The sequence below is a fragment of the Heliangelus exortis genome, chromosome 2 (genome assembly GCF_036169615.1).
Source record: "Heliangelus exortis chromosome 2, bHelExo1.hap1, whole genome shotgun sequence".
In the NCBI taxonomy this organism is placed as follows: Eukaryota; Metazoa; Chordata; class Aves; order Apodiformes; family Trochilidae; genus Heliangelus; species Heliangelus exortis.
Window position 1 is genome coordinate 40,759,346 of NC_092423.1, and position 12,598 is coordinate 40,771,943.

Genomic DNA, 12,598 nt, shown 5'->3' on the forward strand with positions numbered 1-12,598 from the left:
TCACCCAAGCAGTAATGCTTATCTGAAAGCAGCACGTTTGTGCTGAGGAGCAGGAGGAGCAGAGCTGCCCCAGGAGGGAGCTGGCTGCCAAGGAGACCCCAGCCCAGTCCCGGGTGAGGGTGGTCAGGGCTCCACAGCCTTGAGCTCAGAGCCCCAGTGGTTTGGATGATGAAGGTTCTTCCAGTGAGACAACACCTATTGTGTTTTTTTTGAAAGTCTACTTCCTGCATTCCTCCAAGCTGAATTTCCTGGTACTTAATTGTACTCTTGTTGTAATATAACTCATCTGTGTTTCATTGGTGAGGCTTGGGGTGTGATGGGTTAAAGGAACAAGTGCATCTTTGTCCTGGCAGCCCAGGTTGGTATGTGCCTTTTGTCAGGCTGTGGTCCTTTTTCAATCCTGCACCTCCATTTTAGTTTATTGTGGAATGATTTATTGCCAGATCCAGCCAAAGGAGGCAACGGTGACAAATGCACATTAATACTCTGAAAACAATCTCCTTTTGGGAGCAGATAAAGCAAACAAAACAGAGAAAGCAGAGGACTCCCTGGATCCCTGTTTGGCTGGCTCCAGCCAGCAGGGGGAAATGAAGTTAATTCTGCTGCAGGAGGCATTGCACAGTCATCAGCAATTACTGTAGGCTGAATACCTTTCCTAGGTTTTGGTAATATTTGGAACTAATTCCAGACCTTTTCCTTCATTTAGCTTTTATGCTCTGAAGAATGATAAATATTTGGGCTGCCACTTCTCTGCCCCTTCCTCAAGGAAAAAATAATTATTCGATGAGTCTTCAGGCCAGTTCAGTAACTGCTATAGCATGGGTTGTAAGAACATAGCAGTAGAGCAGCTGAACATAGCAAGCATAAGGATTTGGGGTTGGCTTTTCTGTCTGTTGGTAACACAGCCTGCTGCCTTCTGGACCTGACCTGTGGGAGCTTGCCAGGGGCTGGGCAGTGGAACCTGAACAGACTACCAAGTTTCTGGATGCTGCAAAAGCCCTGGGTTTCCTTGCCCGTGAGGGGAAAAAGCAAGCAGCCCTAGGAAGGGAGATTTTGTAGCAAGGTCTTTATAATCATAGGATTTAAAAGAAAAAAAAAAAAAATGAAAAAACGGGGAGAATGAATTGGAAAAAAAAAGTACTCTTCTTGATACTCGTACTTCAAGTTACTGGGCATCAACTTGATGAAGATTTAAATGCATTCTTTTTAGTACATTTGAAATACCATCACCTTAATGTGGCAACATACCATAGCATAGTCTGCCTTCTTCTAGCATATTCTGCTTTTGTGCATATTCCAGTAATTCAAGACCACCCCTGGGAGGGCCATCCTCTTCTCTTGAGAACCAGTCTTTTCTTGGGAGAAACCTAGCAGAAAAAGATTTACCAACACCTGAACAGCTCCTGTTGCAGATGGCTTTCAGTGTTAATGAATCCACTTGCTAAGTAGGGTAATTCAGGCAGTATGTGTTTAGGTGTCTGAACTTGTTTAAGCTCACAGGAGCTTAGCCTTCAAACTGGAAACATGCTTAAGGAGTAATAGAGTTACTGAGAATGTCAGTCACTCCACAGCTAAAGTTTTAGCAGTTCAGAGGTTTATTCTCAGCCAAATAATAAACATTATTTGACCTTGGAGTAAAAATCTGTATTTGAACTCTCTGGATCTGTATTTGAACTCTCTGAATGTGACTATTATAAGTGGGAACATACAGGACAAGGTAGGAAGAGTGAAGGCAGGGACTGAGGTTTTTTTAATTACCTTTGTGAATTTTGACCACAGATAAACTGAGGTATAGAAAAGGAGCTTAAGAGTAGCAGTTGGGTGAAGTTTATGCCATGTCACCTACCCATAAAGGTTCACAAATGTTGGATTTCATCAACACAAAAAGTTGGTATCAGTACTGCCAATTCACAGCTTTTTACTAATATCCCAGGGTGAACCAGGGATATTCCTGAACAAGCCATTAACTGCTTCATGTTCAAAGACAAAAAAAAAAAAAAAAAAAGAAAACAAGAGAAGAAAGGAGGATTTGCTTTGTTTATGGAAAACCCTTAGGGGCACACAATTTAAAATTTTTGTAGCAGCACGCTAGAAAATAGCAGAACTGTCTTCATAGTGGTGTTGGATTCTATCATCATTTAAAGGAACTCAGCCACTGCATCCTGGCAGTGCCTGTGATGATAGTTCTATGTATACATTTTTAAACAAATCATATTTTTCCATTCCAAATGTTGCCTGGAATGGGATGCCTTCAAGAAAACAATGTGTGAGTCATCCTCAAGAGATGTGCAATTTGAGGCACCTCCTTTGGAACAAAGTCATGTACATCCAGCTAAAATATCCAATTATAAACATTATTATGTTACTCACACAATTGCCCAATGGCCCTAGAAGCAATCTGTTTGGGTTTTTTTATGACAGTAAGAATTAAAGTTGAGTTGTTGATGTGAAAAGTAAGAATAACATAATGTGAAGATTAAAATGCCATTTGAGTGATAGTTTTTTCTGGATTGTGTTAAGAAGTATGAGCCTGTGATCATTTAAGACTTGTAAAACTTTTACTCCTCATTAAACACTTGTTTGAATGTCTGAATGTGTAAGATACTTTCTGAGGATTAATTCCCGTGGGAACTTCAAGGAGGATGGAGAACTTGCTATGGATTTTGGTGGGTAAGATAGCAAAACTCACAAAGTTGTATGGATTTTTTTTTTCTGTGTACCTTTCTGTATTATGAAAATAATATGACAGAACAGATTTTCACAAATTTCCAGTCATACATGGGCTTAATGCTGACTGTTTTTCTCAGCCCCTTAGTTCTATTTTTTTGTTTTCCCACTCTGAAATGGACGGGAGAACTAATGCAAGCAGAGAAAGGTTTTAGAGGAGGTAAATATGTGTTAGCACTTGCTCATGGCAGGTGCAGGTTAGAGGGTCTCAAACTATAAGCAAATAGTATGGCACGTCTAGGTGGAGCAAAATAATTTTGCTTGGCTTGATGTATGAAATTTAGGGAGTATGGAATCCATAAATCCAGCCAGCAGCCCACCTGCTTGGCTATAATACTTTCATGGTATTGCTGCTGGTCCATCCAACTACTAGAAGAGGTCCTGTTGCTCTCTTCATTCCTGGGATAGTATGTGTGTGTCACATGGAGCTAGTGCTGATAGTAAATGATAAGCTGAACTTCTCCCACTCTCTGGAAAACAGTCAGGACTTAGGGTGAATAAAAAGGGCAGCAGAAGGGAAGCCAGCAAACATTGGTTAGTTAGCACAGTAAAGGGACTACACAGATAAGCTCCATCGTTTTGGAATTTGCTTGCAGAATATAAAAACACCTAGCCCCTCCAACTCTTTTCTCCCCAGTCACCCACCAGGCTGGAGATTTTGGGAGTTTCGATAGCACAGCAGTGGGAGACCTTGAGAGCCTGGGAGCAGCTTGAACTCTCCTCTCAGAGCAGGACTCTGAATGGCTCCTGGAGCAGCAGTGATCCTTGATGTTAGTAATGCATGTGCCATAGGTAGTAGCTAGCTTTGAGGGGTCATCTTGAATGACACTGATGGATTTGTCATGTTCATTTGGCTGCATATTTGTTTTGTGGGTAGAAAGAAGCTGGTTTTGAAAGAAATAATGGTGATGAAAAGGTGTTTTGCAGCGATTGTCACTGCTTCCTGGAGTGACAGATCATGAGGGCTGCTGGACTGCTGCCTTCCACTGAGTCCTCCAGTGGCTGGGGGATCCCCGTTTCCCTACCTGTGCTACTTCATGCCTTTACTTTTTAATGTTTTTCCTCTTGGATCCTCTTGAAGCTCTTAACTACCTCTATTCAAATATCCTACCTCTGTAATTTTCTCTTTATTTTGCTTGGACTTCTTCACAGCTTTTGGTCACAACCTAGCAATTCTCTCAGGAGTACAAACCAATACAGCTGAGCTGTGTTGAGTTGGATCCTTGGCACAGACAGCTGAACCTCTGGGGGGTGACAGAGGAGGTGACCAAGAGAGGGCTGAAAGATGTACTAGATAGGAGGTTACAAGGTGCAATAGATCTGTCTGGATCCAAGCCCAGATGGTGCTAAGTGAGTTCGTGTTGCAGGGATGCTGGGAATAGTGTGGCTGCTTTAAGTAATGTATCATATTTTCCGTTTAGAAAATAATCCAAAATTCAAACAAATTAAGAAAAGTCTTTATGAGTATTTAAAGGTCAGACAGTGCCTGCTACACACTGACCTATGACATTTCACTTATTCAGTTGTGGCAATGTCTTGATAGCTCCCAAAAAACACACACGCAGCTGGGATAAAATAAGGGCTTTACTGGTTTCCAGTGGGCAGTGAGCAACCACTGACCCACTTTTATCTGAAACAAACAACCCTTCTCTCTCATCCCCTGCAAACAATAAAGATTGTTAGATCCAAGGCCAAATTCATGTTGTGAACAGCTGCAAATGCACTGACGTCAGCGGATCTGTAACCACTTAGTAAAACAGCAAGTCCAGCTCATGGTGGTTTTTTCTTTGGATGAATTTCAGTGGAACAATTGAATTCTATCTATCTAAAATTCTGCTGAGTTTTTCTTTAGATTTATATGTTTTTCTCTGTGCAGTGCAGCTCTGAAGTGTGCTGTCAAGCAGCTGCTTGAGCCGTGTAAATTATTCTTGCAGCTCTCTGCCTTATGAAGACCAGAGTCTGGCTGGCTGAACTGGCTACATCATGGAAATGTGTCAGATTGTAAAAGGAGAAATAAAGCTTTGTATCTCAAGGGCCCAATGAACACAATATCCCACAGTGCTGGAGCTATGAAACTTATTAGATAGGCATAAGCCCTGCACGGCCAGCAAGAATCATAGAATCATGGAAGGGTTTGGGTTGGAAGGGACCTTCAAGGTGATCTAGTTCCAACCCCCTGCATGGGCAGGGACACCTCCCACTGGACCAGGTTGCTCCAAGCCCCACCCAACCTGGCCTTGAACACTTCCAGGGATGGGGCATCCACAATATCCCTGGGCAACCTGTTCCAGTGTCTCACCACCCTCACAGTGAATAATTCCTTCTTAGTATTTAGTCTAAATCTACTCTCTTTAATCTTAAAACCACTACCCTTGTCCTATCACTACATGCTCTTGTGAAAAGTCCCTCCTCAGGGAGGCCTCTTCAAGTACTGGAAAGCTTCTGTAAGCTCTCCCTGGAGCCTTCTCTTCTCCAGGCTGAACAATACCACTTCTCTTAGCTTGTCTTCACAGAAGTGCTTCAGCCTTCTAATCATCTTTTATAATATTCAAAGGACTGCTCAAAATAGTCTTGGTCTTACAAGATGCTGTCCACTCTTGCAGTGTCTAAAAACATTTTTCCCATTGACATAGACTTTTAGTTACAAAAAAAGTGAAGCAGAGATCCAGGGCTGTAGAAGTGGAAATTTTAGAACAGTCACTGCTGATTGCAGGGACTAATTTTTCTCTCTTCCCCTGAGTAGAAGGGTAACTCTGAATGGCAATGGAGAAAGTGCTGTGTCTGAAGTATGGTGGAGCAAGTTTTTTGACCATTGACAGAAGTCACTTCCACTAGACTATGCCTACATCAGGTTGAATTGTGCTCGCCCTATTCCCTGCCTGAGCAGGGCAGCTGCATGGCAGCTCCCTCCTGTTCTTCCTGTTGGAGATGTGCTGGTCTCGGGAGTTTCATTCTCTGTGTTGAAATGGTAGATAAGAAAACAAGATCTTGGGGGTGGGGGCAGAGGAAGAAAAGTACTGCTTCTTATAATTTAGTCAAAAGGAGTTTCTGTATGGACATTTGTGTAAGAAGTTCTAATCTTCATTTAAGTTAAACAATGAAGTGTTTGCAGATTACTGAGGCAGACTTCCTAAGGCTGATGTGAGCATAATACAACATCAGCAGTCAGGGTCTATTGATGATATTCTTTGTCCTGAGTCACACTTAGGCTGATCTTTGACCCAAGAAGTCTGAATGACAGTGGTTTGGGATGCTTACAATGGGTATCTGATGAAATTGAGCAGATGTGATAAAATTTTTAGCACTGAAATGCAACATTTTGATGAAAGGTAGATGTCTGAATCTCTGAGGGAAGCAATGTACAGGGTGAATTCTGAGTGCCCCATTTTTCTCTTGCTTAGCTAGAGGCTGTGGGAGGAGCAGACAAAGAACATGTAATTGTTCCTACACAAGAACAGACAAGCTTACACTGGAAGGATAGTAAGTGACACTAGCAGGATTCAGGGATATTACATGTAGTCTTTAAGGAGAAACAAACTTCAGTCTGAGACCTTGATTATCAAAAGAGTCAAAACACTTGTAAACCCTTCTGGAAGACACAGAAGGGGAAGATCACCTTTCTGAAGCTTCTACGTAGAGACAAACTGACAGAGACAGAAGGACAGAGATTCTTCCTAGACTAGGATGGCAAGCCTAACACTTATACCTGTGGACAGTTTCATGATTTTAGAGTTATCTTTATCTCTCATATGCAAGTAACACATAATAGAATTTCAGCTGGTCGTTCATTACCTCTGTCATCAATACTAGGGAAAACAGAAGTCCAGTTATGTATGAAGGATCAGGGGAGTCGTAATTAATCGTCTGGAAAGTGCAGACAGCCCCCAACAGGAAACAGAAGCATCAGGATATTTCATCACACGGACAAAAAAGGTGATAGCTAGAGGCTTGGGATATGGGAAGAAACCTCCTCAGACTGAGGTCAGAAGTATTTTTCAAGTAGAGCAATGCTAACAAGTGGCTGTTCCCCTTTGAAAAAATTAAAGGAAAGGAAAAGGAAAAGGAAATCTGATGAGGGTAAAGCCCTATCTGTGGCTTTACCTTTTTCTGTCTTCTCTCTTTTGATACATACCGTCCTCCTAAGGGTAGTATTTTATGTATGGAGGTGTTAAATACTTGCATGTACTAGTAGTTCTTGTAACTAATACTCCAGCTATGTAGGGGATGTCCTTCAAAGAAGAGGCACCGGTGTTTCCTAAAAGCATGATTTAGCTTAATTGTTGGCTTTGAAGAAGCCTTTTGTAAAATTATTTTGAAGCATCCTTTTTTTTCCCTTCTTTTTTAATAGAGGTATGTGATTTACTGGGGGTGTGATGGTTTTCTTTCAGCACATTTCCAAGCTGCCAAGCACTGACAGCATGTTTCTCCTAAGGCAGCCCTAGTACCTTGGGCAGTGGCTTTTAGCAGCAGTCATCTTCTGCCAAATTACTTTGCCAATGATTTTCTGATTCCTACACAACTTGAAATACAGGACAGGTGCTCTCAGGCAGTTTGACAGAGGGCACATCAGGCTTCCTACGCATCTGTAGGCTGAGCAACTGCTCAGCACATGTCATATACAGTGCTCTTCCTTGTTGGCCTCCAAGTCACAGGCAGGGCTTCTTCCCAGTTTGTCCTGCATTATTTCCCACTGGTGTCTGTAGCAAGAGCTATTTTTTTTCCAGTTAACAAGTTTGACATCCAGGGCCTCGCTTCCCGAGCCTCCTGTGATACCCAGACCATTCTCATTTCCTCTCCTCTTGCTTTTCACCACATCTCTCTTGCCACTGCAATGATTACTTCATGTTATTCTTCTTACCTCTCTCCATTATTCCAGTGAATTTTCTTCATGTGGAAAAATTTCCTGACTTTGTATATTGTGACTTTTCTGAAGAATTCATTTATTTCAGACCACCCACTAGTCTGCAGGCACCTCCTATTGTTTCTTTTTCTGTATGAGAAGGAAAGGTGAACTCCAGGAGGCAAACAACCATCTTTTGTTAAATTAAAGCCTATCTTTTTTTGTTGTTGTTGTTTTGGGGTTTTTTGTTTGTTTGTTTGTTTTTTTCTGGTGAGTCTGAGTTTGTGCAGTGTTAGGCTGCAAGTTTACCTGATCAGGGCTGATTTTGTTTGGTTTGGTAACCAAAATAAAATAATTTGGCAAAATCTGGCCCTGTGTGTGCACTTCTTTCCTGGGAAATTCTTCTATAAACTTACTCAGAAACAACAGCCAGAATCCACATGCATCCTCTCCATCCCAGACACAGATGGAGCCTGCAGACATCACTTCCTAGCAGATAGCATTTGCCCCACATCATCAAGGAACAGAGTGACCAAGAAGACAACAGAGAGACTTGACAGATGCCACCCCTCCTGCAGGTAGTGGACCTCCTCAGGCTGGAAGGTGGCTGCCAAGGTGTGGCCATAGCCTAGCAGGGAGAAATGGGCTTAAAGCAAAACAAGTGTACTCCCCTGCAAAATTTTAGCTTAAGAAAGCAACCAGGATGGTTGGCAACTCCAGTTTCATTTAAGTAAAATGAAGAAACTAATTTCCAACAAAATAAATGAAACGTGATGCTTCAGAAAACATATTCTCATTTTTAATTTTCAGTTATTATGTGTTCACCCCTCTCCCGTCCAGCAGGTGGCATCGTGGCCATGGAGAATGTTGCTGGGGACACTGGTGCTGAGACCTCCTGTGCCAAGGCAGGGAGAAAGCTTTGCTGTAATAGACTTCGTTTCTCTCAAAACGAGGTAGTTCTCTCAATGTGTAGCGTTTATAGAGAGATTTTCATTTCTGTAATGCTTTGAAAAACATGGTGACATTTAAAACACAGTCACCAGTCAAGTCACAGAGGGATGGGGTCTATGGCAGTGGTGTCTATGTGCTCCAAAAGTGGCCATAAAATTCAGATTATCATGGGTAGGTATGTGTGTATCATACTCAGTTTATCAACTATTATTTTTTTTCAATTATATGGTTTAATTGGTTTGCTGCTCCTTCCTCGAAGTTATCACAGTCCTTTCTGTTACACTATTCCCACCTTGGAAGTCCCAACAGTTTTGGTGAATGTGTGGTATATATCGAGTCTGTGTTGTGCCTTTTTAATTTCAGTTGGTGCTACACCCGTGTTCTTCATGACAGAATGATAATATATAAGATATTATTGGATAAAATAGAGCACAACCTGAGTGAAGTGAAGCCAGAAGCTGCTGAGCTGAAATGTGACTTTCTAAAAATCAACAGGGTGCAGCAATATCAAATAAGAAGTCCATAATTTGAATGTTCTTTTCTGTCTAGATAATAGCCCTATGCATAATAAGGTTTCCTACTTTAAAATGTCAGGCTTTTGGGGAAGCAGACAGCAAGAAAGCAGAACACTAATGGCCCGATTAGGTTTAGAGTCTGCTTCTCTTCGAGAGTGAAGCAAGCCTCTGAGATCAACACTCTAAATTCTAGGGAAAATGGCCAAATGATTAGACCAAATTTGTGACCTCCCACACTGAAAGGAAAGCAAGCTTACTGGCAAGATTTTTTTCATTGTTCACATTCTTAAAAAAAAAAACATTGGCTGGAATTTTGTCCTTGACCAAGCATAAAGGCTCTCTGCTGGCAGGAAAACAAAGTATTTAAGCAAAACAAAGCAGCTGATGCTCTTGACAGAGCAAGAACAGACATCTGTCTGGCTGTTCTGAGTAAGCAAAGCCAACTCAGAGAAAAGATCAGATGAACTCCGTAAAATTCTATTAAAATAAATGGAATTGTGAGAGAGATGAAAAGAATGCATTTGTTCATAAGTTCTCTCATTTGGGCACTGTCAAAGCCGTAGAGGAAGGAGTAAAAAAAAGGTTATCTCTTTATTGACTGTTTTATTATCAAAGTTTATTATTATCAAAACTTACTGTTTTATTATCAAAGTTAATAATGAAAGCAAACTGTAAAAATACCTGCAGTAAAATTTTAAGATCTGGGAAGCTATAGCTATGACCTATAAAAGCAGGAGGCAAACTTAGCTATAATTTATCAGAAAAGGTAACAAACATAACGACCTGGCTCATGTTTGCTTTGGATTTTGCTTTGGATTTTGCTTCAAATATATGAGGTTTTGCTACACATATATTCCTGTTTAAAAATACTTATGTTCCTATTAATAGTTTTCCCTACTTATTCTAAAAGCATTTTAGAGCACTGTAATTTAGCACTCTGAACTAAGTCTGAAAATATTTGTTCTATAGCCCATTATTTTAAGAGGAGAGAATAAGAACATCTGATAACAGCCCAGAAGACCAGAAAATTATCATGAAGAGGTATCACTCAGTTCTCTGTATCTGTCTTAAAGCAGGGTCAACTATACCTCAGCTGGTTTTAATAAACCAAGCTGACAGTAATTCCACATTTTCTTTCAGTGATCTGCTCCAGCTGTAGTGCTATCTGTACAGTTAGAGTAGGACCTCCCCCCACCCATCTTCTGCCTCCCTTGCAGCTTAGCCCTGTGATTTGTCAACCTTCAAAATAATCATTAGCCTCTCTCAGGGTTATGAAACTTACTAATGTAGCTGAAACTTTAACTTTTCCTAGGGGAACTCCTTGCAATTTGGAGTCTTCAGATCACTGCTTGTTCTTGTAGCCTGGAAGACCCACAGCTGGGAGCAGGATGGGGCCGTGGCACTTGAGCTGGGTGGGACCAAAGAGATGTTGCTGTACACACACACTTGGTGCTGCTTTCCAGGGCTCCTTCCACTCCATCCTCAAGGAGTGTGCCTGTGCTTCCAGCTCTCGTGACTCAAAGGAAAAGCTGACAAGGCCAACCCCAGAGTACTCAGAAATGAAATGTCAGCTGGTAACCACACCCTCCTCATCAGCTAACCACATGCCAAGGGAGGAAGTGGGGAGCAGAACCGGGTCGGCCTCGGACACAGCCATCTGCTGGGTGGTTCTGCCCTGGCCCAGGCCACCGCCCTGGGGTGCTCAGCGTCTCGCAGTCCCTTGGGAGGCAGGGTGGGACACAAGTTGGTTTGCTCACTGGGAGACAACTCGTGGCTGTAAGCATCTTCTGGAAAGAATAAGGAGCTCTTGGGCTGTGTCTGACAACCCTTGTAAACTGAGCTGTTAATTTTCTACTGCCCCACAGCAAGGCAGTAAATAAGTCTACTCGAAACATTGCCAGCATGCCCAGGCATATGTGGGCTTGAAGAGGAATTTTCTGTAGGAATAACAATAAGCGTGTGTCTGAATAACCATGAAAATGCAAAAAAATCTCTCAGATTGCCTTGCATTATTTTCCCCCATCTTTTTAAACTGTCATAGGAAACCCTCCTCAGCCCTCCCTCCTCCTCCTCCTTGTTTACACACCAAGGAGGAGCCCCCATTCAGGCACCACAAGCAGTTGTGGTTAGAAAGGGGAAATCTAGCTCAGCTGTGATAATTAAAAGAGCTGTGATGCCTTAATTGAGCTGCTAATACCAATGAAAGGATGTTGCACAACAGGCCTGATGGTAAGCACCCTTTCTCTTGGTGCTTCACCAAGCAGGGATGGGTGTTGTCCTGTGGAAGAGGATGTGCTGCAGGACTCACAGGAGGTGCTGTGCTGGATCCTTGTCACCTTCTTCCCCCTTCCCTCTCCCAAATACAGCCTCTCCTCCTCTTGTTTCTGTCATGCTGTGCTTGGTTGTACTTCTTATGAGAGCAGTTTCTGTATAATACTCCCCTTCTCTTACCTTTAGGGGCTTTTTTTCTAGAATTCTGGACTACGTGGGCTTTGGATAGAATGCTTGTGTCTTTTCTCTCAAATGATCTTGTGAGCTGCTGCACTTAGAACCCTACACAAGTGCTTTTAACCTCTGCTTTTAAACTGTGAAGTAGTAATGGATTTCCTAGCTCCCCTGTAGTAAAACCAATTTATGCATTATTTACGTTTATCATGATTTGGTTCCTACCTTTTTTTAAACTTTTCCTTACATTTATGGTACAGTAAGAAACACCTTTTTCTTACTGTAACTAATCCTTACAGTAGCTTCTCATTAAAATTTAATCAAAATTAGGAGCTACTGCATTTTATTTTCTAGTGTTTTGAGCATCATGTCTTAGTGCAAAATACTGACATGGAACACGTTTCAAGAACTGGCCTTCAGCAGCTGGTCAAGTTTGGTTTTAAATTTGAGTTCTGTGAATTTAAACATTTGGAAAGACTTTGAAAAGTAAAAATAAATGAAATATTTTGATTTTCAGTTCTACTATGGTATTTTGTAATAAATAGATCTCTGCAATATGAGCAAATCAAGGCATAGTAATGCTGTTAGTATGTAAGTTTCGCCAAGAAAAACTAAGAAAGAAAACCTAAGTAGAGTTACAGGTTGACAGAAAACTTCCAGGACAGTAAGAAGCATATGAAAGAAAGCTATCTTTATTTAAAATAAATAAAACTTGTAAGTTAGGAAATAAAGGATTTTCTAATAGTTCTAGGCTACTGTCCAATTTTTTTAAATCTGAAGTTGTAGTGAAAGGACTTGTAAAAATCGATTATCCAATAAAGTGTTTATAGAGGCCTATTTTTTCTTGAACATTTTCCTTCAAAGGGCTTTTGATAATACAGGAAAATTGAGACTGGGATCTATCTCTTCAGTGTTTCAGGGTCAAACAGAGATGTGATTTTTTTTTTTTTTTTTTTTTTTCTGTCACTTTCCTGGAAGATCTGGTGAACAGCGTTTTTTACAGGAATTTTTTGTCAAAACATGGATTTGATAAAATGTAACTTTTTGTACGAAAGGGTCAGTTTAATCTGTATTTTCAAGAGAAAGCTATCAAAATATTTTATTCATGGTTGAAACTAGA